Source organism: Euprymna scolopes, chromosome 4 (assembly GCF_053919585.1).
Source record: "Euprymna scolopes isolate OS-2025 chromosome 4, ASM5391958v1, whole genome shotgun sequence".
Classification (NCBI taxonomy): Eukaryota; Metazoa; Mollusca; class Cephalopoda; order Sepiida; family Sepiolidae; genus Euprymna; species Euprymna scolopes.
In genome coordinates this window covers 153,586,633-153,592,816 of record NC_136485.1, presented here as the reverse complement: position 1 = coordinate 153,592,816, position 6,184 = coordinate 153,586,633, and the positions used below count along the sequence as shown (strand labels likewise).

General features: G+C 33.2%; 1 pseudogene; it reads left to right on the top strand.

The window, feature by feature from the left end:
* The first annotated feature begins 718 nt into the window (after positions 1-718).
* On the top strand, positions 719-835 carry LOC145273747 (5S ribosomal RNA; annotated as a pseudogene).
* Positions 836-6,184: the final 5,349 nt, after the last annotated feature.

Here is a 6,184-nt window from a genome sequence, read left to right as displayed (position 1 = left end):
TCCTCAGTTTTTCATTCCCACTGGGACAAACTTTGGCAGGTTGTGCAGCCGAACGAATTTCGGCTGTTCGCCTTCGGTTTCTTTGTCCCAATGGCAAATGGTACATCGTTTCAAGGCGTAGCAAAAAAAAAAAAAAAAATGCCCGTCCTGGGCGATTTGAAAGCCACTTATTATTAAAGCAGTTCGGTTTTGGTCAATGGAATCAATTCGAAAAAGAACACATAAAAGTATCATTCGAGCGTTTCCATTCAATAATTTAAATTGCCACCTTTTTTTTTATCTGTACACGAAGATAGAACAATTATAACAGTTAATTGCTATTGAAAAATGTGCAAGCGCTTTAACATATAAAATAAACACACAAATTGTGGTTTCAGGCATACTAAGGTAAGAGAGGAGAGAGAGGGGAAAGTATGGAAATATATTTGTACTATTTAAACTACACACAGGTAATTCGTACTATTGAAGCAAATACTGAACATCTATACACAGTATTATATATCATCTTCTACACGTATACATGAAATAATTATATATATATAAAGCTTAAGTTTACAAGCCAAAAGCTTCTGTAAACTGAAACCGACTACTACTACTTATATATTAATTTCAACCAAAAAATAATAATAAAAACAAACTCAATGCAACTAAAATAGGAAATATAGCTTGTTATAAAGATGACAAGACGCATTCTTTGAAAGTCCGCGGATTGAGGAAATCTTACGGCATAATCACGTTGACACACCGGTTCTCGTCAGATCACCGAAGTTAAGCAACGTTGAGCCTGGCTAATACCAGGTGGGTGACCATTTGGGAACTCTAGGCGCTGTATGTGCTCTCCGCTTAGCTCGGCATTGTTTCCAGTCGTCTTGTACCTCAACTTGCCACTGGTATGCAACAATGTTGACTCAGGTGAGGCGTGGTTGGAGATTGCGCAACTCCTGCCACACAAATTTCACGCGCAGGCACCCTTACAGTGGGTATCCATAGTCTGTCAAAACTGAAGGAAGCCTTTATATATATATATATATATATATATATATATATATATATATATATATATATATATATATATATTTATAAATCTCTGTGTATTCACATAACATTCCATGCTTTATCTATCTATCTATCTATCTATCTATATATATATATATATATATATATATATCGATAGATAGATAAACCATGAAATGTTATGTGAATACACAGAGATTTATAAATATATATATGTGTGCGTGTATATTTGTATTATAGAGAGATATATACAAGAGTTAAACGTATTAGAAGCAGCAGCTACAGTGAATGTTGCTTTTACGTATCGACTCTCGAATGGACACAATCTCCAATCAGCAGTTTCTTACGGCCAACCACAATCGCAAGAATATTCACACCGTATGCTAGCACATACTATAAAACCCCAAACACACAGTTTCCTATTGTTCCCCTTATTCTTTCAGAGACAACAAGTTATAATCTTTTAACGATTTGCCAAGCATAACTTTAAAATTAAGCGATTGTTTCACACCTTCACATTCGTGTAATTATTTTATCCTTTACATACTTTTCATATTCATTCGTGTATAGCGGTCATGAAAATAAAGGTTTATGTTCTGTCGAGTCAATGTCCCTGCTAAGCGATTTAGCCATACAGCGATCAAGTAGTTTGCAGGGCGCATTGGTTCCATCTGTCAAATAAACCTCTTTTACTGGACCCTCTAATATTGACGATCTTTGCCTGAAGATAACTGATGGCCGACCTTCGACAGTTCAAAGAACTTTTAATTATTTATACTCCTCATTCGGACACTAACATTCTATCACGTAATTGAACTCTTTTGTTCTTGTTTTAAAAGAGGTTTTGTTTTTCCTTCCGTGGTAAGTTTTCGTTTACTATTTATAAATTAAAGTGCATCTCATATCTCTAAACATATTTTATAAGCATGTTTGCATACTGCGTAGCGTTATCTACATTTCCACACGCTAAAACAAACATATATACACATGATGTAAATTAAAACCACTCATTCCTTTTATCGTCACGCTAGTGCAGAAGTATCGGTGAGTATAAAAAAATCACGAAGAGAGTCTTTCTCTTCTCTTTTCCTTGCTAGGCCAAACACACGTGCGCTATGTGCCCGCACAAACTCCAAGGTATGTAAGACACATTCTCCCTCCTTCTTTAGACACATTATACAATTTACAGCCTTTCTTGGGTCTATGTACGTCTTTTACGTACACAATAAGACGCGGAGCAAGCGTATGAGTTAGCGTTAGATTAACGCTATTTCAAACATTTCGTTTTACCCCTTATTTCATGTATTTGCTTCTGCGATAAAATATATACGGACAATCTTTACACATGTACCCAGAAAACTCCTGAACTGTTTTCAAACATCGACTTAATATTGTCTTATTTTTTGTTTTACATCTGCGCCAGAGTACTTTGTTTGACTAAAAAATAAATACAACGGTAGAAATAAGAACATGGACCAATAAAAATACGAATTAAATTAATGCACGAAAAGTAAAAAACAAAAACAAAACAAAAAACAACAACAACAACAACAACAACAAAAACAACAAGTGAAGCGTGCATGGTCACCCGTAAGTGCACAGTGAACGCGGCATAAAAAATGACTAAGTTTAATATTTGACCCCTTCACACATTTATCCTCATAAGTCCCCAGGGGACGCCAAATCCTGGTGAAAATGAACAAACGGTTCAGTTTTAGGCCTTAACATATGTAAATTTGAGTTCTGCATTATGCAAAAGAAGAAATGACTAAGTCCGTCATTTGCTCTCCGCCATTTAGTCCCAAAAGTCCCCAAGGGCTTAACATATTTAAATTTGAGTTCAGCAGCATGCAAAACTAATAAATAGACATACACAGAAAATTTTGAACAAATATGGTAAAATAGTCTAAAACAAATGGAGTGTTTTTATTAGCCCTAAAAGAGCCATTGGGGCACACCCAAGAATTATCGCGAAGTATAGACAAACAAAATTATATAGAAATCAGGTACAACTTTTCAGAAAGTTTTATAAAAATTCAAGGCCTCATTTTTTTTTTTATTGATAATCACAAAAGTGTCAATTTTAGCTATTTTAACCCGAAAGGCCCCCTAGGGGGGCAACCGGAGTTTTTCCTAAAAATCCGTTCTATTACTTTTTTACTCATATCATGTTTAATGTTTGTGGAAAATTCCCCAAAAATTCAAAGATGTAGTTATTGAAAAAAGTGCGGACAGACGACGGAGAAACGGACAAGGGTGAATTTACAGGCCCATCCTCGTTTTGTCGGGGGACCAAAATTAAAAAAAAAAACAAGGTGAAAACTTATTTAGACAATTCAACCTATGAGCTTAACAATGAAAATTCTATTGTAAAATTATAGCGTGCAATATTGGCCGACGAACAGCGCTTATTAAAGATATACTTGGATACACCGAAGATAAATTGCGTCCACTTCACTTGCGCATTTATTTGCTGTAGGAATAAATGCGGGGTTTATCTTACATAACCCTTTCGATTTCTTTTATTCTTTATTTCATATCGCAAATGTAAAATGACGCATTCTGAAGTACTCAGCTAAAATGATATCATTTATTGAATAGGAGCAGCAAGATTCGACGTTACTCGGGATTTCATGACAAAAACTGTGTCTTTTCCATCATGCTAACAACACTATATTACTGCCTTTTTATCTCCACTCTCTTTCCCCTCGTAGAATGTGCGGATATATTTGGCGCGTAAAGATAGACGTAAATATTCTATTGTCCTCTACGAAAAATTGTATCCACGTGATATGAATTTAAATAATAATGGTGGATTTTAACTGCATGGGGAGGGCATTTCCACATTCCGGACCAACTCCATTATCTTTCTCAGAATATGCATTTAGCATAAGGATTTAAATTTAATCAAAATTGAAAATATATACAAGCCTTAAGAGGGGTACTTCCGTAATAGCCCCTTAGTGGCACACAGTGATTCGCTACTATTTTCATTATCTTCCTTGGACAGTTTTCATAAACATACACTTTAAGTTTGTATGTAGATTTTCTACCATTTCTTTTATAGGGATATAATACAGAAGCACTGAAATATATATATATATATATATATATATATATATATATATATATATATGTGTGTGTGTGTGAGTGTGTGAGTGTGTGAGTGTGTGTGTGTGTGTATTTGTATACTATATATATATGTATACATATTCGTATACAGGTGACCCCAAAATACGGGCCCCAACTCTAATTAGGCCCCGTTTCTTAAGCCCGTTGTTTGGGCCACCCTATATGTATATGTATATATATGTGTATATATGTAGATAAACATTTATACTTTATATGTATGTATATAAATTTATATATATATGTATTTATATATATATACATAATATATGTAGATATATATACATATGCATACATATGCGTACATATACTATATATATGCATACATGTATTACATATATATGTGTACATATATTTATATAAATGTGTGTGCATATATATATATATATATTGTTATATATGAATCTTTATATATATATATATAATTTTACCTATTCTAGAAGTGTAAGCCATGTTTAGTTTCAGAACAGTTTCTGATGGTTCGTTGTTCTACACAAGTCCTGGCAGGTGACTGGTTTGCAGTAGACAGAACATGGCTTACACTTCTAGAGGTTATGGCTTCCACTGTGTATATATCTATATACACGCAGACACACACACACATATATGCTTTTTCTTTAAAAATTCTACTTGATAAAATAATATAAATTATTTTTTTTATCAGTCAGTTGGTATTTTATAGGCTCTCAAAATCATTTGACAGAATTTCTGTATATTTCTCTTGAATCATTATATTAGGTAAAATATTTGTGCGTCGCATAAGACATTTCAGAAAAATCTTCTTTTTTTTATCTTAAATGCTAAAAAGTCAATATTTATGAAACAACAATTAGTACTCTTTATTACTACAAGTTGAAACAGTTCCATATTGCCTATCTTTATAAAGTGCTAGATTCAGTCACTCTGATGAGTCGTAGACGACGAAACACGTATCAGTGGAGAATTATATTTTAAAAACAATACACATGCCGCTCCACATTTGGGTGGGTAGATACCAAATTGGTCAACGGTAAAATTATTCCCAATTCGCATTTAGGTAAAAATGCACTTTCGCATAAATAATTGAATTCATTCAAAAAGTATCGCAAAACAAAAACAATTAAACAACATCTTTATAAAGTTAGATATTTATAGATGTATCCAAACTCGTATGCAGAGGATTTTCTCCTAAACTAATTAACTGATCTTTACGAATTTTGGAATACAGTCTGGATGCAAACGTATAAACTGACAGCGACAGACAAAACAGAATTGTTTAATTGTTTGTCCTGTATAAAAATAAATTAAAGTTATAATTTTTAAATCTTCATATGTGGGCGTAAGTTGTAGATTGCAATTTTTAAAATACAGTGTATGTATGGAGTTTTGTGATATAGTACTGCTATTGTTGCAGACTTGTTTTTTTTATGCTTTAACTATTGTCTGAACTTAACGGATAACATATTCTGCTGATGTTAAGATATTCGACATATTGGTAATCACGTATTGATATCTTTTATTCATCGATTTGTTTCTTCGACTTCTCTTCTTGCCTTTTTAGATTTACCAGCATTTTCATTCACTAAGAATATATGCTTTCTGAAACTTACCAATTTTATATACAAAGTCGACGTCTTGTTATTTATACAGGCCATGTTCAAGTTGTAATGGTGATTACAACGACCAGAGAATAACAATGACACATCTAATTTTTTCTCAATTAAAATCTCACGATCAGATTGAAACACTGCGACAAAGTATTCGAAGAAAAAAGATAAAGATTCTCAATTTCTCTTTGAGGAAGGGATATGTTTCACGAAATGTTGGGGAATATATATTGATTACTGTAAAGTCCCAACTTATTTTTATTTGAGTACTTGTATTATAAACTCTTCAAGAACTTACAGAGAATGCTTCAAATTGTGTGTGTGTGTGTGTGTGTGTGTTAGTGCGTAAAGGCGCAGACTAAAAATACATATTAGATTTTTTTACAAGACATAGGCGCTAGGTGTGTCAGAAACTTCGCGAAAAATATTGAATAATTCGACCCCCTGTCTTTCTA